Source organism: Triticum aestivum, chromosome 6B (genome assembly GCF_018294505.1).
Source record: "Triticum aestivum cultivar Chinese Spring chromosome 6B, IWGSC CS RefSeq v2.1, whole genome shotgun sequence".
In the NCBI taxonomy this organism is placed as follows: Eukaryota; Viridiplantae; Streptophyta; class Magnoliopsida; order Poales; family Poaceae; genus Triticum; species Triticum aestivum.
The window spans coordinates 113,446,665-113,469,976 of NC_057810.1; positions in this window are offsets into that span (position 1 = coordinate 113,446,665).

Here is a 23,312-nt window from a genome sequence, read left to right on the forward strand (position 1 = left end):
CCAAGCAACAGAGTTGCTAGGGGTATAGATTTCACACATCACGATTCACTTATCGGCATTCCGGTTGCAACAACACGGGAGCCGAGAAATGACTAATGAGGGCGAGAAGTATCACTGTATCAAGAATTCATAGGAGGGTATGCAATTCCCATGATATTCTTGATATAAAGATGGTAACACTCCAAGGTGGAACAGAACAAAAACTGGATTAGTATTTTGATCTGTGGAGTATGACTACTTTGACCTAATCCTAGATATGGATGAGGTGCTGGAGTTCATTTCTCCTAGTCATTCTGGAATAGAATGGCTTGATGGACCACAAGAATAACGGGCATCGATTAACACGAGGCACAACTACTCCTGACTATCAATTGATAGATGGGGGTCGGAATACAACTAAAGAGGGACAACTCAAAGGAACATATGATTTTCTGAGTCATGGATGCATAGATTAGTATGTCGAGAAAAGCTCATCATATTTCTTCCGGATAACCCATGCAGAAGGGTAGAACTGGCAGAGTAGCAGCATAGAATTGGGAACTCATCAAGAGCACTCTGGTTGTGATCTTTCAGTTCGACAAGGAACTAGTGCCATAAGTAGTTCATGGTATTTGGAAGAACGATATACCACGGACCTCGAGGACTATCGCAAAGGTTACTAATATCCTAAAGGCACTAGCAATTACTTTCAACAAGAAGTAAGTAGGGTGAATCTTGGGCTCAGAAACCCAGGAGTAGAATACCTACTACTAACTGGCATCACGGAATGCTCTCGAGAATGATGGCCAGAATCATCACACTGGGAACTCAAGCATGGCTAGATTACTAGGTAATGCTCCAAGACACCTAGGGTCATAATAATAGCTCCAACATAAATGCCGAGGCAATGAAGTACCTCAACACACTAGTTAGTGTGGTTAACCTGGCCAAAGGAACATCAGAACGGTAAGAAGGGATTTGCAAATGCATCAGGCTATTTAGAAACCTGGGACGACTCGGACAGCATAACGGCTGTAAATGCTCGAAAATATTTGAGACAAGCTACAAAAATGGTGGCATAACCACTTGATCATCATAATATCAAGGTTTTGATATCAACTATCAATATACGGAGATAGTAGGAACTGAACTCAGGCTTGAATCCACCAATCATATGAGTCTACAGATTAGTAACACGTGATCCTGATAGAGAGAAGAGGAAGCCTAGTTCCTTAACCCCGTAGGAAAGATAAGATGACTTAGATCAGAAGGGCATAAGGCATAAGGAGTAAAAAGAGCCTTACATTCCATCCCACAATCAATTCGCTTATATAACTAAAGAATTTCTAGACTCAACTTCGACCAGTTTGGCTTGGTAGTTCTACTGGCAGTCAAGCTCTAATACCAAAGCTGTCAGGACCCCGATCCTAAGTCACACCGATCTAGCATGTAACACATCATATCACTTTGCGGCCTCATGCACGGTATTCCCACGGGTGCCACCTTACCTGGCCCGGGACCGTTTGCGCCTTTTGGCTCATGTATATGATACTGCCGCTAGCATCCATATGACAAAGAACCCGGGCTGACATGGCTAGTCGTGAACCAAAAGTGGCACTAACTTACAGGGACAGGCATACATGACCCAACAACGAACGTGTCGGTCATCAGCGAGTGAATCCAGGCTATAGCACTGGGCTAGCAGGACTCTGGTGAACCGGGCTGTAGCGGGCTAACAGGACTCCGGAATTCATCGCGTGACATTTCCCCGAGGGGACAGACACAGGAACGAAGAAGGACACATGCCGGCCAGCCTAAGTGTTCTGGAGCAGTAGCAAGCTACCATGGCTCAGTGGAAGCACTAGGAGACATTTCCCGGTAAGAGAGGCTACTAAGGATAAACAACTAGATAGTTAGATCCCACACATACCAAGCATTTCAATAACATACACACAATATGCTCGATATGTGCAAATACAACATGGCATCACAACATAACTCTATGACTCAAAGTATTATTCAATAGGCTCCGAGGAGCGAGATATTACAAACATGAGTCTCATGACCCAACATTCAGAGCATACAAGTCAAAGCACAAGCGGAAGCTTAACATGTCTAAGTACAGACATCTACAAATGAAAAAGGCTGAGAAGCCTGACTATCTACCAGATCCTGCCGAGGGCACAAGATCGTAGCTGAGGTAACAAGCTAAACGTCGAAGTCCACGCGGTACTACTAGCAAGACTGAAGTCTCTCTGCAAAAACATAAATTAAGCAACGTGAGTACAAATGTACCCAACAAGACTTACATCAGATCTAACTACATATGCATCATTATCAACAAGGGGATGGTTGGGTTTAACTGTAGCAAGCCAGCTTTGACTCGGTGGCTATCCTGAACTACGACTGCAAGTAACTCTTTTGAGGTGGCGCACACGAGTCCACATATTCCCCATATCAATACACCACTGTGGATTCGCTCCCGAGTCTCCCTACGAGAACGCCATCCATAACACCCACGCTTATCTTGCGTATTTAAGAGTATCCACTTTCACTTGTCTATGAACTGTATAGGCCACCCAGAAGTCCATTACCGCAGACATGCCTATTCGAATAGATCGTATTAACCCTTCAGGGGTGTACTTCTTCACACACGCTCTCACCACTTACCGCCGTTTACACGACATGTACTCGGCAACCTTCAAGCGGAAGCCCAGCGAGGGTGTCGGCCACGACCTGACTAACCACACAAGTCTCTCGTCCAGTTTTATCGCCTATTCGGGTTCCATCCGCAAGGATATCCGGCCGGGGTGTCGCTCACGGCCCCAAACGATGTGTGCAGGGTTCCCAAGCCCACCTTGACGGGTGGATCTACGCTTGGTACACCGTGCCACGGTGCCTAGTCTGTCCCAAGCCTACCTATACCGGATGCCACTTGGTAGACTACTAACACAACCTACAAACACCTGAAACTAGTTGCAACTCCTGGACAGAGATCATGTTGATTAATAAGTCGAGAGGGGTCGAGTTACCGGAACCCAATGTGTGGTAGTAACTGTTCATGGATCACAAACACAGAACTCAGTTCCTGAGGACGATTTCAATGAGACAACCCACCATGTACTCCTACATGGCCTCTCACCGCTACCTTTACCAAATCGTGTTCACACACTTAGCTCACACACAGTAGGACATGTTTACACACCTCCGATTCATCCCCGATGAATCAGACCTGACTCAACTCTAAGCAGTAGCAGGCATGACAAACAAGCATGAATGAGTAGGCACATCAGGGCTCAAACAACTCCTACTCATGCTAGTGGGTTTCATCTATTTACTGTGGCAATGACAGGTCATGCAGAGGATAAAGGGGTTCAGCTACCGCAGCAAGTAACAGATGAATCGTTGTTGTCCTAATGCAGTAAAGAGAGCAGGAGCGAGAGAGTGGGATTGTATCGGAATGCACAAGGGGGTTTTTCTTGCCTGGCACTTCTGAAGATAATATAGTTCTTCATCGGTGTCATTGATCTCATCGTCGGAACCACGTCTATCGAGAGGTGACAAACACCGACAAACAAAGAAGAAACACAATCAATGCAATGCAACAATATGATGCATGAATGTGACATGGCAATATGCTGTGGTTTGTGCTAATGTAACTAAAACCAAATTAAATGAAGTTGGTTTGAATCAACGATTCAAATTCAAACTCCATATGTGATGTTTTAAATGCCCTTCATATGATTTCTACTAAACAGCAGCTATAAGTTGTTCTAACATGCATGAAAATGGTACAGATGGATAGATTGGATTTTTCTGATAATTTTTCATATATAACTTACTTCATTCTGAGCTACGGTTGAATTTATATAAATTTTTGAAGTTAGCACTATTTTCTGGAATTTCCTAAATAAGAATAAATCCAGAAAAGGATTTACTGCGTCAGCCTAGCATCAGTGTGACGTCAGCAGGTCAAAGGCACCAGCCTAGGTCAAACCTGACGGCTGGGACCCACATGTCGGTGTAACAACTAACTAACAGCGTTAGTTAGTGTTAGGTTAGCACTAACCTAAGTTAATTAGGGCCTGGGCCCACATGTCAGTGGCTCATCTAATTAACTAAGTTAATTTAACACTAATTAAACCTAATGCCAAAATAAGCAGGGGCCTGGGGAGGTCAAACCCCTGGTCAGCGGTCAAACCTGCCGGCGGCTCGACGCCGGCGAGGTTAGTGGCGGCCGCGGGCTTCGGAAAAGCTCCACAAAGCACGGCTGGCTGCGCTGGAGGCAGCTCTAGGATGCTGGCGGCGCGGCGCGTCGGATGGTGGTGGTCTTCGGGCCTAGAATGGACTGTTGCGTCGCCAGCGACGACCACAGCGGCGGCCGGAGCTCAAGCAAGCTCGGGGTCGGGGCTACGGCGTGCAAAAGGAGGAACTGAAGCTCCGCGAGGCTCTACGTGTTGCTTCGAAGCATTTGCATGCACTAGCGTGACCAAATGGTCGCCGGAGCTACGCCGGTGACAAGCTCAGGCGGCGGTGGTTCTCGGTCTCGATGAACGCGACGGCTAGAGGACGGGAAAGATGCAGGAAAGAGAGGGGAAACGCAGCAGAGCTCACTAGGAGGTCGACGACAGGCTGAGCTGGCTCGGGGACGACCGGAAGGCGACGAATCCGTCGATGGAGTCCGGCGGCCGTGCTCGGGGAAGACGACTCGTGGCGGCGATGTAGGGCTCCCGAGGTCGAATGGTTTGTGTAGACGACGCAGAAGGTGGTTGCGGTTCCTTTGGACCCATCAGGGAGGCACGGGATGGACGGTGGCCGCGGCTATGGCGGCAGCGAGCTCATGGGCGTCTCGACCATGGTGGAGCAGCTGCATGGCTAGCAGGAGGTGGCCGCGGCTCGGCTGTGCGGGCGCCATGCGCAACGCCAGTAGGCGCGAGGAAGACGACGCGCGGCGGGGTGGGCTGGGCCGGTCTGTTGCGGTCCTGGGCCGCACAGGCAGGTGGGCTGCTGCCAGGTTAGTTCCTTTCTCTCTCTCTCTCTCTCTTTTATTTAAGTTTTTCTATTACTCTGTAATCTTTGTGGCTTTATGAAAAATACTTAAACAGATCCAAAAATCATGAAACTACTCAATGCCACTGTTTGCAGTATAACCAACAGCAAACATTTTAGTTTATGATTATTTGAGCATTTAAAATATTATCTAGCATTTAAATGCCCAAATGCAAATACTATATGATTTAATTCAAAAATCCAGAATGGCCTAGAAAAATGTGCACCATTTTTGGGAGAGGTTCTAGACCAATCCAAAAATAATGAACTTTTCTAAAGAGCATTTTGGGTTCATTGAGAATATTTTTATTTGAACCTAGTTGATTGATCTGGTGCCAGGGTTTGAGCAATCCCCATTTCAACTTAAATAAAATTTAAACATGATGCACACATGAAGGGCTAGTCTAGTGCATACCAGAACTAGGGATGTGACATGGCCGTCCCAGCTGGCGGCCCAGCCAACTGGCCCAGCCCACCAGAAGCGCCACCGTCTTCAACCTCCTTCCAGTAGGCAGGAGGGCGTGTGGCCACCGTGCGCCGGCACGCGCCCGAGCCACCTCCTGCTTCCGCCGCTTTTGGAGCCAGCCCCAAGTGCCACGCACTCCCCCTCGCCCCCCTGCACCTCTCCTTTCTCCTCCTGGACCCCATCCCCTCTTCTGCTCCCCTCTCGTGCGCACCACCGAGCAGAGCTCGTCTTCATCGCTGCCGTACCCGTGGCGACCGGCCACCCCTCGCCCTGCCGTTGCGCCAAGAAGCTCCGCCACTTCGTCCTCGACCCCCTCACCGAGCCACGCACCCGCGGGACGCCTGAAACGATGCCACTGTCTTCGTTTCCATCGCCGGCCGCCAGAGATCCTCCTTGATGCTCCGCTCGCTCCGGTGCCCCCCCCCCCCCCGAGCTCGCCAATGCCACCTCTGCACCCACTGTGAGCTCCTATGTCGTTTCCCCATCTCCCCTGGCTCGTTTTCTTCCTCTAACACCGATGCCCTTCAGAGCCAAGAGCTCTTCGCCGCCGGCCATGTCGCCGTCGTGGCCACCGTTGCCTAGAGTTGCAACCGAGCACACAGCCGTGCTCAGTGCACCCCCAGGAGGTTGTAGCACCCCTCTTTGCCTCCTGCCGTGCTCCCTAACCCTGAAACCTAGTTCACCCGAACACCGGCGCCATCTCGAGCTCGTTTCTGGCGAGCTCTGGCCGTCCCCGCTGCTGCCGCATGCCGCCCTGGATGCGGGCGAGCCCCACCTCCTCGCGTGTGCCCCCCGCTTCTCGATTGGGCGCCGGAGGAGCAATCTCGAGCCCTCCGCTGTGTTCGGCCTCGCCGGCGGCTAAACGCCGGCGAGTTGACCGCTTTTGACCGCCGGTGGTTTAGCCCAGTTGACCAGGGGATTTGACCTCCCCTGGGCCTATGACATGCAGGCCTGCCCCCGGCTAATTAATCTAGTTTAACTTTAAACTTAATTAGAATGACCCAGGTTAGTACTAACTAAATTAGATTAGTTTAACTAACCACTGACACGCGGGCCCCACGGGTCAGATTTGACCTGGACCGGCTCTGTTGACCTGCTGACATCACACTAACGTCAGCTTGATGCAGTAAATCATTTTCTGGATTAAAAACAATTCAGAAATTCCAGAAATTTGTATAAACTTCAAAAATTCATAGTAATTCAACCGTAACTCCAAATGAAATAAATTATATATGAAAAATGATAAGAAAAATCCAATCTATCCATTTGTACTGGTTTCATGCATGTTAGAACAACTTATGACTACTGTTTAGGACAAATGGTACTAATGGCATTTAAATAACCACATGTGGAGTTTGAATTTGAATCTTGGATTCAAACGAACTCCATTTAACCTACTGCTAGATGCATTAGCTCAAATCACAGCATATTGCCATGTCATGATCATGCATCATATTGTGCATTGCATTGATTGTGTTTCTTCCTTGTTTGTCGGTGTTTGTCCCCTCTCGATAGACATGGTTCCGACGATGTGATCAATGACACCAATGAAGAGCTATACTATCTTCAGAAGTGCCAAGCAAGCAAAACCCCCTTGTTCATTCCGATACAATCCCACTCTCTTGCTCCTGCTCTCTTTTAATGCATTAGGACAACAACGATTCAACTGTTACATGCTACGGTAGTTGAACCCCTTTCCTCTGCATGACCTGTCATTGCCACAGTAACTAGATGAAACCCACTAGCATGAGTAGGAGTTGTTTGAGCCCTGATGTGCCTACTGATTCATGCTTGTTTGTCATGCCTGTTATTTCTTAGAGTTGTGTCAGGTCTGATTCATCGAGGATGAATTGGAATGTGGTGAACATGTCCTACTGTTGAGAGCTAAGTGTGTGAACACGATTTGGTAAAGGTAGCGGTGAGAGGCCATGTAGGAGTACATGGTGGGTTGTCTCATTGCAGCCAACCTCAGGAACGGAGTTCTGTCTTTGTGATCCATGACCAGCTACTACCACGCATTGGAATGCTTAAGTGCCCCTCTCGACTTATTAATCAACTTGATCTCTGTCCAGGAGTTGCAACTAGTTTCTGGTGTTTGTAGGTAGTGCTAGTAGTCTAACAAGTGGCACCTGGTACAGGTGGGCTTGGGACAGACTAGGCACAGTGGCACGGTGTACCAAGTGGCACCCGGATGGTGGGCTTGGGAACCCTGCTCACATCGTTTGGGGCCATGAGCGACACCCCGGCCGGATATCCTTGCGGATGGAATCCGAATAGGCGATAAACCTGGACGAGAGACTTGTGTGGTTACTAAGGTCGTGGCCGACACCCTTGCTGGGCTTCCACTTGAAGGTTGCCGAGTACATGTCGTGTAAAGGGCTATAAGTGGTGAGAGCGTGTGTGAAGAAGTGCACCCCTGCAGGGTTAACATTATCTATTCGAATAGCCGTATCCACGGTAAAGGACTTCTGGGTTGCCTGTACAGTTCATAGACAAGTGAAAGTGGATACTTTAAAATACGCAAGATAAGCGTGAGTGCTATGGATGGCGTTCTCGTAGGGAGACGGGAGCGGATCCATAGTGGTGTATTGATATGGTGAATATGTGGACTCGTGTGCGCCACCCCAAAAGAGATACTTGCATTCGTAGGTCAGGATGGCCATCGAGTCAAAGATGGCTTGCTATAGTTAAACCCCACCACCCCTTTGTTGATAATGGTGCATATGTAGTTAGTTCTGATGTAAGTCTTGTTGGGTACATTTGTACTCACGTTTGCCTATTTTATGTTTTTGCAGAGAGACTTCAGTCTCACTAGTAGTACCGCATGGACTTCGACGTTTAGCTTGTTACCTCAGCTACGATCTTGTGCCCTTGGCAGGATCTGGTAGATAGTCAGGCTTCTCAGCCTTTTTCATTTGTAGATGTCTGTACTTAGACATGTTAAGCTTCCGCTTGTGCTTTGACTTGTATGCTCTGAATGTTGGGTCATGAGACTCATGTTTGTATTATCTCGCTCCTCGGAGCCTATTGAATAAATACTTTGAGTCGTAGAGTTATGTTGTGATGCCATGTTGTATTTGCACATATCGAGCATATTGCGTGTATGATTTGAAATTCTTGATATGTGTGGGATCTGACTATCTAGTTGTTTATCCTTGGTAGCCTCTCTTACCGGGAAATGTCTCCTAGTGCTTCCACTGAGCCTTGGTAGCTTGCTACTGCTCCGGAACACTTAGGTTGTCCGGCATGTGTCCCTCTTCGTTCATGTGTCTGTCCCTTCGGGAAAATGTCACGCGGTGTCTACCGGAGTCCTGTTAGCCTGCTACAACCCGGTTTACCGGAGTCCTGCTAGCCCAGTTGCTACAGCCCGGATTCACTCGCTGATGACCGACACGTTCGTTGTTGGGTCATGTATGCCTGTCCCTGTAAGTTAGTGCCACTTTGGTTTCACGACTAGCCATGTCAGCCCGGGTTCTTTGTCATATGGATGCTAGCGGCACTATCATATATGTGAGCCAAAAGGTGCAAACGGTCCCGGGCCAGGTAAGGTGGCACCCATGGGAATACCGTGTGTGAGGTCGCAAAGTGATATGATGTGTTACATGCTCGATCGGTGTGACTTAGGATCGGGGTCCTGACAGCTTTGGTATCAGAGCTTGACTGCCTGTAGGATTACCAAGCCAAACTGGTCGAAGTTGAGTCTAGAAATTCTCTAGTTATATAAGGGGAAATGATTGTGGTTGGGAACCTAAGGCTCTTTTTACTCCTTATACCTTATGCCCTCCTGATCTGAGTCATCTTATCTTTCCTACGAGGTTAAGGAACTAGGCTCTCTCTTCTTTCTATTAGGATCACGTGTTACTAATCCGTAGACTTATAGAATTGTTGGACTCAAGCCTCAGTTAAGTTCCTACTATCTTCTGTATGTTCATAGCTTATCTCGGAACCTTGATATTATGATGATCGAGTGGTTATGCCACCATTTTGTAGGATGTCTCAAATCATTTTGAGCATTTACAGCCGTTATGCTGTCCGAGTCATCCCAGGTTTCTAATAGTCCGATGCATTTGCAAATCCCTTCTTCCCGTTCCCGATGTCCTCTCTGGCCAGGTTAACCACACATAACGGTGATTTGAGGTACTCTATTGCCTTGACATATATGTTGGAATTATTATTATGGCCCTAGGTGTCTTGGATTATTACCTAATAATCTAGCCATGTTATGTGTTCTAGTGTGATGATCCTAGCCATTATTCTCGAAAGCATCCTGTGATGCTACCTAGTAGTAGGTATTCTACTCCTGGGTTCTTGAACCTGAGATTCACCTTACTTATTTCATGTTGATAGTGTTTGCTAGTTCCTTTAGGATATTAGCAACCTTTGCAATAGTCATCGAAGTTCGTGGTATTTCCTTCTTCCAAATACTATGAACCACTTTATGGCAGAAGTTTGTTGAATCAAAAGATCACAATAGGAGTGCCCTCGATGAGTTCTCCATTCTATATTGCGACTCTGCCATTTCAACCTTTCTGCATGGGTTATCCGGAAGAAATATGTTGAACTTGTTCAACATGTTAGTCCATGCATCCACAACTCAAAGGCATATGTTCCTTTGAGTTGCCCCTCTTTAGTTGTCTTCTGACCTTCGCCTATCAGTTGATAGTCAAGAGTATGCGTGCATTCGCTCATCGGTGCCTATCATTCTTATGGTTCGTCAAGCCATTCTAGTTCAGGATGACTAGGAGAAACATACTCTAGTACCTCATCCATTTCTAGGATTGGGTCAAAGCAGCTGTATTCCGCAGAGCAAATGCAATCAAGATTTTGGTCTGTTTTACCCTGAAGTATTACCCACTTTATGTTAGGAATGTCATGGGAATTGCACCACCTCCTATGAACTCTTAATATAATGATACCTCTCACCGTTATTGTTCATTTCTTGGTCTCTGTGTCGTTGAAGCTGGAATGTCGACAAGTGAACTATGATGTGTGAAATCAATACTCCTAGCAACTTTGTTGCTTGGTAGTTAAAGGACAATAATTTCATTCTTAGCGTGTTGGTTCTTGAATCATCATTCTAAGATAGATTGTGCTACCTAGTCCTTATTTTCGGTGCACCTTTCAATCAATGAGTTAGGGCTATGCCAATCCCTTTCTTATTTGGTCATCTCGTCTTGCCCTGAAAAGCAAGTTTCTTCTCGAGCTTAATAGCATATCGGTGGTTCGTGATTTTCCGATTATCTTCTCGGAAGTATCACCAGGTTGTCTCCTGACCGCTATGTTGAGCTCGTGACCAAGTTGGTTTTCGAAACCACCCTTTCTCCAAGAATCCGTGTTGGATACCCTGAGCTAGTTGGATAAGCTAAACAACAACTTGGAGAGTTGGAAGATAAAAGCTTGTCCGACCCAGTTCATTCCAAAGGGATATCCTTGTGTGAGTGTGTTGAAGAAAGATGATATCCTCATCGATTGGTCCTCATGACCAGTTGTTGGATCTATTGTCTTGTCAAAACTATTATTTGAGTGTGGGCTATCCTCAAATCAAATTAGAACCAACGATATTCGTAGTGTTGTCTTACTCGTGGTTGATTCCTCGAGCATACACCATTTACATCCTTTGGTCTGACCAATACTATCACATTGTTCACATAACGGTGGAAGTCCAGTGATATGGAAATTCCGATGAGTTGCTGTTGAGCCCATCAGCAACATTTTGTCTCCTCCATGATTTGTGTTGAACATCCAGTTAGTGTTGGAAACTTGTGTAAGCATTTTCTTCATGCCCCGTTCATGAAGTATATGTTTGGATGAAAGAAGTGACTTCCTTTGATTCACGTGCATTTGATGTAAGTTGCCGCCGTGAATTCGAGAAAGTTTGTTTTTGCTCCTCTGGAATCATCCCAAGTTAGTCATGCATGTGCGAAGTATTCTATGGTCTAATAGACTGATCGTCTTCATTCCCTATGTATCCCCTAGCACACCAAGCCACTGATTGATTTGTTCAAGGAAAGGAAGTTCCTTCTTAAGAGCATGCCTTGTGCAAGGACTTCAATATCCTTGATTATGGTACCCCACCTGAACTCGGTAGTGTTTTATTATAAGACTGCCATGTCGTCATGCTTGTCTAGGACAGTGTGCTCACAGGTGTGTAGCAAAACCTGCTCATGTTCTGGAGCTTGCTATCGTAGTTCATCTCCCAAGAGTCTTGCAATGTTATCTCATCGACTTGTGTTGCAACTCTTCTTTTCAGACATGTGAGTCTGGAGTATCCTATTTCTAACCAGATCTGAATCTCAGGCATATATGATGGTTGGAACATTCCAACATTTGCATTTTGTTCCTAGCTTGCACCGTCTTTGTGCCATTTCACTATGGGTTGCCTCCTTAGTAATTCTCATTCAGGATCATCTTCAAAGTGGTCCTACCATGGGTTCCATCCATTCCCGATGATAATCAAAATCATCCCTTGCGTTGTCCTCAACAAGGTAGTCCACATCATCCGCTCTAGTTTGAGTATGCCACTCTTTCGAACTCCATCAAATGATCGTTTGTAATTTGCTTTCGGTTGGTATAGAGAGTTTCAATGATTTATGAATCAAAAGTAATTCTTTTTGCCACTTAAGAGAATAATTCTACGAGTCACCTACTCTAAGGTGCCCCGTTATGGAATCATGGCAATTATTTCATCGCTATCTTGGAACTATTCACCATCTCCTCAAGTGTGGAATTGTTGCCTACCAAATCGAACCCCCGTCATCTGTTCTTCCATTCCTCTCGAAGTGTGTTTGAACTTCTCAGCTCAAGAGGTGTTCTATGCCTCATTCTGTGAGTTGATCGTCAGTTGCTCGATCCTCGAGAAGATTGATTCCTCTAGAGTTTTCATTTCTTCTCATGGTCATGTTGAATGGAGTTCTCAAAGCAAGATGTCAAGACCAAGATGATGCAATAAATCAACATTTTCGAGAAGAGCAATTGGATCATGAAGATTGTGTTAATTTGTGTCCCCTTTTCCCTCTTACCTCACGTCTTGAATCTCGGGACGAGATTCTTGCTTAGTGGGGGTGAGTTGTCACATCCCTAATTCTGGTCTGACCTATGCTAGCTTCCATGTGAGCATCATGTTTAAATTCAAATGAAACTTGAATTGAGGAATTTTCAAAAGCCTCAGAAAACCTCTAAAAAACATTTAAATCTCATCAAATGAGTCCAAGAAAATGTTCTTGTTATTCTGTGAAAATATTGGCATGAGGTAAAATTCAAACCGATATTTTTGGAGTGTCTGAAATATTTATTTTGGGACTTTTGAATTAAATCAATGACATATTTGAGTTGGATTTATTTCTATTATATAAGAAATAAAGCTCAAACATTTTTGTAAGTTGCATGTGACCTTGGGCTAGTCCTGAGATCACATAACAATTTACAGAAAGTTTAAAAAATGATTTGATGTTCTAGATCAAATCAAAACAAAATAACAGAAATAGAAAAGAAAAATAAAAGAGAGAGAGAGAGTTAGTACCTGGCCTCACCCGTGTAGCCCACCTGGCTGGCCCAGCTAGCGGCCCAGCCCACCAGAAGCGCCACCGTCTTCAACCTCCTGCCAGTAGGCAGGAGGGCGTGTGGCCACCGCGCGCCGGCACGCGCCCGAGCCACCTCCTGCTACCGCCGCTTCTGGAGCCAGCCCCGAGTGCCACGCACTCCCCCTCACCCCTGCACCTCTCCTTTCTCCTCCTGGACCCCATCCCCTCTTCTGCTACCCACTCGCGTGCACCACTGAGCGGAGCTCGTCGTCATCGTCGCCGTACCCGTGGCCACCGGCCACCCCTCGCCCTGCCGCTGCGCCGACAAGCTCCGCCACTTCGTCCTCGACCCCCTCACCGAGCCACGCACCTGCGGGACGCCTGAAATGATGCCACCGTCTTTGTTTCCATCACCGGACGCCGGAGATCCCCCTTGATGCTCCGCTCGCTCCGGTGCCCCCCCCCCCCCGAGCTCGCCGAGGCCACCTCTGCACCCACTGTGAGCTCTTGTGTCGTTTCCCCCTCTCCCCTGGCTCATTTTCTTCCTCTAACACCGATGCCCGTCGGATCCAAGAGCTCTTCGCCGCCGGCCATGTCGCCGTCGTGGCCACCGTTGCCTAGAGTTGCAACCGAGCACACAGCCATGCTCAGTGCACCCCCAGGAGGTCGTAGCACCCCTCTTTGCCTCCTGACGTGCTCCCTAACCCCGAAACCCAGTTCACCCGAACGCCGGCGCCGCCTCGAGCTCTTTTTCGGCGAGCTCAGGCCGTCCACGCTGCTGCCGCATGCCGCCCTAGATGCGGGCGAGCCCCAGCTCCCCGCGTGTGTCCTCCGCTGCTCGATTGGGCGTCGGAGGAGCAATCCCGAGCCCTCCGCCGTGTTCGTCCTCGCCGGCGGCTAAACGCCGGCGAGTTGACCGCTTTTGACCGCCGGTGGTTTAGCCCCGGTTGACCAGCGGATTTGACCTCCCCTGGGCCTATGACATGCAGGCCCGCCCCCAGCTAATTAATCTAGTTTAACTTTAAACTTAATTAGAATGACCCAGGTTAGTACTAACTAAACTATATTAGTTTAACTAACCACTGACACGGGGGCCCCACAGGTCAGATTTGACCTGGACCGGCTCCATTGACCTGCTGGCATCACACTGACGTCAGGCTGACACAGTAAATCATTTTCTGGATTAAAAACAATTCCGAAATTCCAGAAATTTGTATAAACTTCAAAAATTCATAGTAATTCAACCGTAACTCCAAATGAAAGAAATTATATATGAAAAATGATAAGAAAAATCCAATCTATCCATCTGTACTGGTTTCATGCATGTTAGAACAACTTATGACTATTGTTTAGGACAAATGGTATGAATGGCATTTAAATAACCACATGTGGAGCTTGAATTTGAATCTTGGATGCAAACCAACTCCATTTAACCTACTGCTAGATGCATTAGCTCAAATCACAGCATATTGCCATGTCATGATCATGCATCATATTGTGCATTGCATTGATTGTGTTTCTTCCTTGTTTGTCGGTGTTTGTCCCCTCTCGATAGACGTGGTTCCGACGATGTGATCAATGACACCGATGAAGAGATATACTATCTTCAGAAATGCCAGGCAAGCAAAACCCCCTTGTTCATTCCCATACAATCCCACTCTCTCGCTCCTGCTCTCTTTTACTACATTAGGACAACAACGATTCAACTGTTACATGCTGCGGTAGTTGAACCCCTTTCCTCTGCATTGACCTGTCATTGCCCTAGTAACTAGATGAAACCCACTAGCATGAGTAGGAGTTGTTTGAGCCCTGATGTGCCTACTCATTCGTGCTTGTTTGTCATGCCTGATATTGCTTAGAGTTGTGTCAGGTCTAATTCATCGAGGATGAATTGGAATGTGGTGAACATGTCCTACTGTTGAGAGCTAAGTGTGTGAACACGATTTGGTAAAGGTAGCGGTGAGAGTCCATGTAGGAGTACATGGTGGGTTGTCTCAGTGTAGCCATCCTCAGGAACTGAGTTCTGTGTTTGTGATCCATGACCAGCTACTACCACGCATTGGAATGCTTAAGTGCCCCTCTCGACTTATTAATCAACTTGATCTCTGTCCAGGAGTTGCAACTAGTTTCTGGTGTTTGTAGGTAGTGCTAGTAGTCTACCAAGTGGCACCCGGTACAGGTGGGCTTGGGACAGACTAAGCACAGTGGCACGGTGTACCAAGTGGCACCCGGATGGTGGGCTTGGGAACCCTGCTCACATCGTTTGGGGCCGTGAGCGACACCCCGGCCGGATCTCCTTGCGGATGGAACCCGAATAGGCGATAAACCTGGACGAGAGACTTGTGTGGTTAGTCAGGTCTTGGCCGACACTCTTGCTGGGCTTCCGCTTGAAGGTTGCCGAGTACATGACGTGTAAACGGCGGTAAGTGGTGAGAGCGTGTGTGAACAAGTGCACCCCTGCAGGGTTAACATTATCTATTCGAATAGCCGTGTCCGCGGTAAAGGACTTCTGGGTTGCCTGTATAGTTCATAGACAAGTGAAAGTGGATACTTTAAAAAACGCAACATAAGCATGAGTGCTATGGATGGTGTTCTCGTAGGGAGACGGGATCGGATCCATAGTGGTGTATTGATATGGTGAATATGTGGACTCGTGTGCGCCACCCCAAAAGAGTTACTTGCAGTCGTAGTTCAGGATGGCCACCGAGTCAAAGCTGGCTTGCTGCAGTTAAACCCCACCACCCCTTTGTTGATAATGGTGCATATGTAGTTAGTTCTGATGTAAGTCTTGTTGGGTACATTTGTACTCACGTTTGCCTATTTTATGTTTTTGCAGAGAGACTTCAGTCTCACTAGTAGTATCGCATGGACTTCGAAGTTTAGCTTGTTACCTCAGCAGGATCTGGTAGATAGTCAGGCTTCTGAGGCTTTTTCATTTGTAGATGTCTGTACTCAGACATGTTAAGCTTCCGCTTGTGCTTTGAATTGTATGCTCTGAATGTTGGATCATGAGACTCATGTTTGTATTATCTCGCTCCTCGGAGCCTATTGAATAAATACTTTGAGTCGTAGAGTTATGTTGTGATGCCATGTTGTATTTGCACATATCGAGCATATTGCGCGTATGATTTGAAATGCTTGATATGTGTGGGATCTGACTATCTAGTTGTTTATCCATGGTAGCCTCTTACCGGGAAATGTTTCTAGTGCTTCCACTGAGCCTTGGTAGCTTGCTACTGCTCCGGAACACTTAGGCAGGCCGGCATGTGTCCTTCTTCGTTCCTGTGTCTGTCCCTTCGGGAAAATGTCATGCGGTGTCTAACGGAGTCCTGTTAGCCTGCTACAGCCCGGTTTACCGGAGTCCTGCTAGCCCAGTTGCTACAGCCCGGATTCACTCCCTGATGACCGACACGTTCGTTGTTGGGTCATGTATGCCTGTCCCTGTAAGTTAGTGCCACTTTGGGTTCATGACTAGCCATGTCAGCCCAGGTTCTTTGTCATATGGATGCTAGCGGCACTATCATATACGTGAGCCAAAAGGCGCAAACGGTCCTGGGCCAGGTAAGGTGGCACCCGTGGGAATACCGTGCGTGAGGTCGCAAAGTGATATGATGTGTTACATGCTAGATCGGTGTGACTTAGGATCGGGGTCCTGACAGGCTAGTCCTATGCTTACTGGTCTTTTACTTGTGTCTCTTACATGCCTCTGTAGGCGCGGGTTCCTGGGGGGGTTTATAGATCAACCCACCCAGGGTTACAATGGTAATATGCCGAGTCGGTGGGCCCGTATTATCGGTGTCCAGGATACTGGGCTGGGTCCGCCTGAGGGCCTGTGGTTCGCCGGGTTCCCCTAGGTGCGGGCCTTGCGTGCCTAGGGGAACTATGCGCCGTCTTGTTGATCATCAGGGCGTGGCTGAGTCGAGTCGCGTACAGTGCTCCCCGTCAGGCTACCGCTTGCTGTCGTCAGCGGTGAGGGCGAGAGCACTGTTGCCATGCTAGCCCAGTTCAGCGGGTAGGTAAGGGGCACTGTTGCCACGCTTCGGCTGACCATAGGCATGGGAGGAAGCACTGTAGTCTTGGTCATCGGTGATTGAAATCTTGTCCCATCGTACGGCCTGGATGGGACGGGAGCTGACCCATGGCTGGGTTGCCGTGCACGCCACGGGTGGGATCGGCTTGTTGGGGAAGCCTTGGTCACGCCGGGTTGGGTTGTCTTGTGCCAGTTGCTGTGGCTGGGTTAACGTACCTTGTCGAGTCAAAGAGTTTGGCCGAGTTGCGGGCTTCGCCGGGTCGAGCGACCCGGCCAAGTGCGTGTTGGTTTGCAGGGTGATGCGGGCCCAGCCGTTTTTGAAAAGGATCCGGGTTCCGTTGCCTAGCCGGGGTTCATCCCCCCGACAATAACGTTGTGGTGTTCCAGGTGGCATGAGCTATGAAACTATTCCATATTTTTTTATATGAAGGCCAAACTCGTAACTCAAATATTCTCCTCTACGATCAGATCGTAGAAACTTTATTTTGTTGTTACGATGATTCTCCAGTTCACTCTGAAATTATTTGAATTTTCAAATGTTTCATACTTGTGTTTCATTAAGTAGATATACCCATATCTGCTCAAATCATCTGTGAAGGTCAAAAAATAATGATACTCGCCACGAGCATCAACACTCATTGGATCGCATACATCGGTATGTATTATTTCCAATAAGTCAGTAGCTCGTTCCATTGTTCCAGAGAACAGAGTTTTAGTCATATTGCCCATAAGGCACGGTTCGCAAGCATCAAATGATTCATAATCAAGTGATTCCAAAAGTCCATCTTTATGGAGTTTCTTCATGCGCTTTACACCGATATGACCCAAATGACAGTGCCACAAATAAGTTGCACTATCATTATCAACTTTGCATCTTTTGGCATCAATATTGTGAATATGTGTATTACTACGATCAAGATTCGATAAACCATCAACATAGGGTGTATCACCATATAAGGTTTTATTCATGTAAATAGAACAACAATTTATTCTCCATCTTAGATGAATAATCGTATCACGACTAACATGATCTAATCATATTTATGCTCAACGCAAACACCAAATAACATTTATTTAGGTTCTACACTAATCTCGAAAGTATAGGGAGTGTACGATGATGATCATATCAATCTTGGAACCACTTCCAACAAACATTGTCACTTTACTCTCAACTAGTCTCTGTTTATTCTGTAACTCCTGTTTCAAGTTACTAATCTTAGCACTTGCTCACTAGTTGATAAATTCTCCTCCATCTTTTAGGTGAAGTATTTGTCAGAGGTCTCATACCTCTTGACACGGGCATGAGTGTAAAATATCAATTTCATCTCATGGAAAATCCCATATGTTCCGTGACGTTTCAAAAACGTTTTTGTAGTCCCTGTTCTAAGCTGTTATGCATGGTGCACTAAACTATCAAGTAGTCATCATATTGAGCTAGCTAAACATTCATAATGTCTGCATCTGCTCCTGCAATAGGTCTGTCACCTAGCGGTGCATCAAGGACATAATTCTTCTGTGCAGCAATGAGGGTAAACCTCAGATCAGGGACCCAGTCCACATCATTGCTACTATCATCTTTCAACTTAGTTTTCTCTAGGAACACATATAAAACATAGGGAAGCAATAACGCGAGCTATTGATCTACAACATTATTTGCAAAATACTATCAGGACTAAGTTCATGATAAATTAAAGTTCAATTAATCATATTACTTAAGAACTCCCACTTAGATAGACATCCATCTAATCATCTAAGTGATCACGTGATCCAAATCAACTAAACCATAACCGATCATCACGTGAAATGGAGTAGTTTTCAATGGTGAACATCACTATGTTGATCATATCTACTATATGATTCACGCTCGACCTTTCAGTCTTAGTGTTCCGAGGCCATATCTGTGTATGCTAGGCTTGTCAAGTTTAACATGAGTATTCTGCGTGTGCAAAACTGGCTTGCACACGTTGTAGATGGACGTAGAGCTTATCACACCTGATCATCACGTGGTGTCTGGGCACGACGAACTTTGGCAACAGTGCATACTCAGGGAGAACACTTTTATCTTGAGATTTAGTGAGAGATCATCTTATAAAGCTACCGTCGAACTAAGCAAAATAAGATGTATAAAAGATAAACATCACATGCAATCAAAATATGTGACATGATATGGCCATCATCATCTTGTGCCTTTGATCTCCATCTCCAAAGCATCATCATGATCTCCATCATCACCGGCATGACACCATGATCTCCATCATCTTGATATATATCAATGTGTCATTACATGGTCGTCTCGCCAACTATTGCTCTTGCAACTATTACTATCGCATAGCGATAAAGTAAAGCAATTATTTGGCGCTTGCATCTTATGCAATAAAGAGACAACCATAAGACTTCTGCCAGTTGCCGATAACTTCAACAAAACATGATCATCTCATACAAAAACTTATATCTCATCACGTCTTGACCATATCACATCACAACATGCCCTGCAAAAACAAGTTAGACGTCCTCTACTTTGTTGTTGCAAGTTTTACGTGGCTGCTACGGGCTGAGCAAGAACCGTTCTTACCTACGCATCAAAACCACAACGATATTTCGTCAAGTTAGTGTTGTTTTAACCTTCTCAAGGACCGGGCATAGCCACACTCGGTTCAACTAAAGTTGGAGAAACAGACACCCGTCAGCCACCTATGTGCAAAGCACGTCGGTAGAACCAGTCTCGCGTAAGCGTACGCGTAATGTCGGTCCAGGCCGCTTCATCCAACAACACCACTGAACCAAAGTATGACATGCTGGTAAGTAGTATGACTTGTATCGCCCACAACTCACTTGTGTTCTACTTGTGCATATAACATCGACGCATAAAACCTGGCTCGGATGCCACTGTTGGGGAACGTAGTAATTTCAAAAAAAATCCTACGCACACATAGGATCATGGTGATGTATAGCAACGAGCGCGGAGAGTGTGTCCACGTACCCTTGTAGACCGAAAGCGGAAGCATTAGCACAACGCGGTTGATGTAGTCGTACGTCTTCACGATCCGACCAATCAAGTACCGAACGCACGGCACCTCCGAGTTCAGCACACGTTCAACTCGATGACGTCCCTCGAACTCCGATCTAGCCGAGCTTTGAGGGAGAGTTCCATCAGCATGATGGCGTGGTGACGATGATGATGTTCTACCGATGCAGGGCTTCGCCTAAGCACCGCTACGATATTATCGAGGTGTATTATGGTGGAGGGGGGCACCGCACACGGCTAAGAGATCCAAGGGATCAAATGTTGTATCTATGAGGTGCCGCTTGGCTCAGTATATAAAGGAGGAGAGGAGGGGAGGGGCCGGCCCTCTCTATGGTGTGCCCTGGGGAGTCCTACTCCCGGTGGGAGTAGAATCCCCCCCCCCCCTCCATGTAGTAGGAGTAGGAGTCAAGGAAAGGGAAAAGAGAAGAGAAGGAAGGAGGGGGTGCAGCCCCTCTCCCTAGTCCAATTCGGACTAGGCCTTGGGGGGAGCGCAGCCTCCCCTCTCTTTCCCCTAAATCCCAATAAGGCCCATATACTCCCCGGTGAATTCTCGTAACTCTCCGGTACTCCGATAAATACCCGAATCACTCGGAACCTTTCCGATGTCCGAATATAGTTGTACAATATATCGATCTTTATGTCTCGACCATTTGGAGACTCCTCGTCATGTCCCTGATCTCATCCGGGACTCCGAACTACCTTCGGTACATCAAAACACATAAACTCATAATATAACCGTCATCGAACTTTAAGCGTGCGGACCCTACGGGTTCGAGAACTATGTAGACATGACCGAGACACGTCTCCGGTCAATAACCAATAGCGGAACCTGGATGCTCATATTGGCTCCCACATATTCTATGAAGATGTTTATCAGTCAAACCGCATAACAACATACGTTGTTCCCTTTGTCACCGGCATGTTACTTTCCCGAGATTCGATCGTCTGTATCTCAATAACTAGTTCAATCTCGTTACCAGCAAGTCTCTTTACTCGTTCTGTAATGCATCATAATGGTAGCGGATCTCGGGTAGGGGGTCCCGAACTGTGCGTCTTTACCGGCAAACGCTTCCGCTTTAGGTCTACGAGGGTACGTGGACACACTCTCCCCCTCTCGTTGCTATGCATCTCCTAGATAGATCTTGTCTGAGCGTAGGATTTTTTTTGAAATTGCATGCTATGTTTCCCAATAGTGGCATCCGAGCCAGGTCTATTCGTAGATGATATGCACGAGTAGAACACAAAGAGTTGTCGGTGGTGATCGTCATACTGCTTACCACCAATGTCTTATTTTGATTCGGTGGTATTGTTGGATGAAGCGGCACGGACCAACCTTACATGACCACGTTCATGAGACCGGTTCCACTGACAGACATGCAACTAGTTTTGCATAAAGGTGGCTGGCGGGTGTTTGTTTCTCCACTTTAGTTGAATCAAATTTGACTGTGGCCGGTCCTTGTGAAGGTTAAAATAACAAACTTAATAAATCACCATTGTGGTTTTTTGTGCCGTAGGTAAGTACGGTTCTTGCTAGAAGCCCGTAGCAGCCACGTAAAACTTGTAACAACAAAGTTGAGGATGTATAACTTGATTTTGCAGGGCATGTTGTGATGTGATATGGTCAAGACATGATGTGATATACGTTGTTGTATGAGATGATCATGTTTTGTAAAAGTTATCGGCAACTGGCATGAGCCATATGGTTGTCGCTTTATTGTATGAAATATAAACACCATTTAATTGCTTTACTTTATCACTAAGATGTAGCGATAGTCATAGAAGCAATAGTTGGTGAGACAACCACTACGCTACAATGGTGATCAAGATGTCAAGCCGCTGATGATGGAGATCATGACGTTGCTTTGGTGATGGAGATCAAAAGCACAAGATGATGATGGCCATATCATGTCACATATTTTGATTGCATGTGATGTTTATCTTGATGCATCTAATTTTTCTTAGTACGGCGGTAGCATTATAAGATGATCCCTTACTAAAATTTCAAGGTATAAGTGTTCTCCCTGAGTATGCACCGTTGCGAAAGTTCTTCGTGTTGAGGCACCACGTGATGATCGGGTGTGATAAGCTCTATGTTCAAATACAGCGGGTGCAAGCCAGTTCTGCACATGCAGAATACTCGGGTTAAACTTGACGTGCCTAGCATATACAGATATGGCCTCCGAACACTGGAGACCGGAAGGTCGAACGTGAATCATATAGTGGATATGATCAACGTAGAGATGTTCATGATTGATGACTACTCCATCTCACGTGCTGATCGGACATGGTTTAGTTGATTTGGATCATGTATCATTTATATGACTTGAGGGATGTATATCTAAGTGGGAGTTCTTATGTAATATGATTAACTGAACTTAATTTATCATGAACTTAGTCCTGATAGTTTTTTGCATATCTAAGTTGTAGATCAGTGGCCCGTGCTACCGTTCCCTTGAATTTTAATGCGATCCTAGAGAATGCTAAGTTGAAATATTATGGTAGCAACTACATGGAGTGGGTCCGTAACTTGAGGATTATCCTCATTGCTGCACAGAAGAATTATGTCCTTGATGCACCGCTGGGTGAAAGGCCTACTGCAGGAACAGAACCTGATGTTATGAACGTCTGGCAAGCTCGATCTAATGACTACTCGTTAGTTCAGTGTGCCATGCTTTACGGCTTAGAATTGGGACTTCAAAGACATTTTTAAACATCATGGACCATATGAGATGTTTCAGGAGTTGAAGTTAATATTTCAAGCAAATGCCCGAGTTGAGAGATATGAAGGCTCCAACAAGTTCTATAGCTGCAAGATGGAGGAGAACAGTTCTTTTAGTGAGCACATACTCAGAATGTCTGGGTACCATAATCACTTGACTCAGCTGGGAGTTAATCTTCCAGATGATTGTTGTTCGCACATGAACACGTCACCATGTACCCTCGACGCCGGGGGTGATGCACCGCAGCTCACGTCGAAGGAGACCCGTCGGAAGCACGGTACGCAAGACAATCCGGCGGGAAACGATCCCAAAAGCAATCTTGACCGTTTCTATGAGACGAACAACTTTCATGTTGAACGTTTTTTGATCAGATGCTATCTTGAGGGCGTTTTCGGCTGTTTTCCGAAGTCTGCGGCAGAGAAATTCAAAACCCGGATGGTTGTCCCCGGAGTGTCCGGCCATCTATTATATCAGCATCTTGTATTGGTTTTCACTTTTGCATACGAAGTCTGATTGACAATTT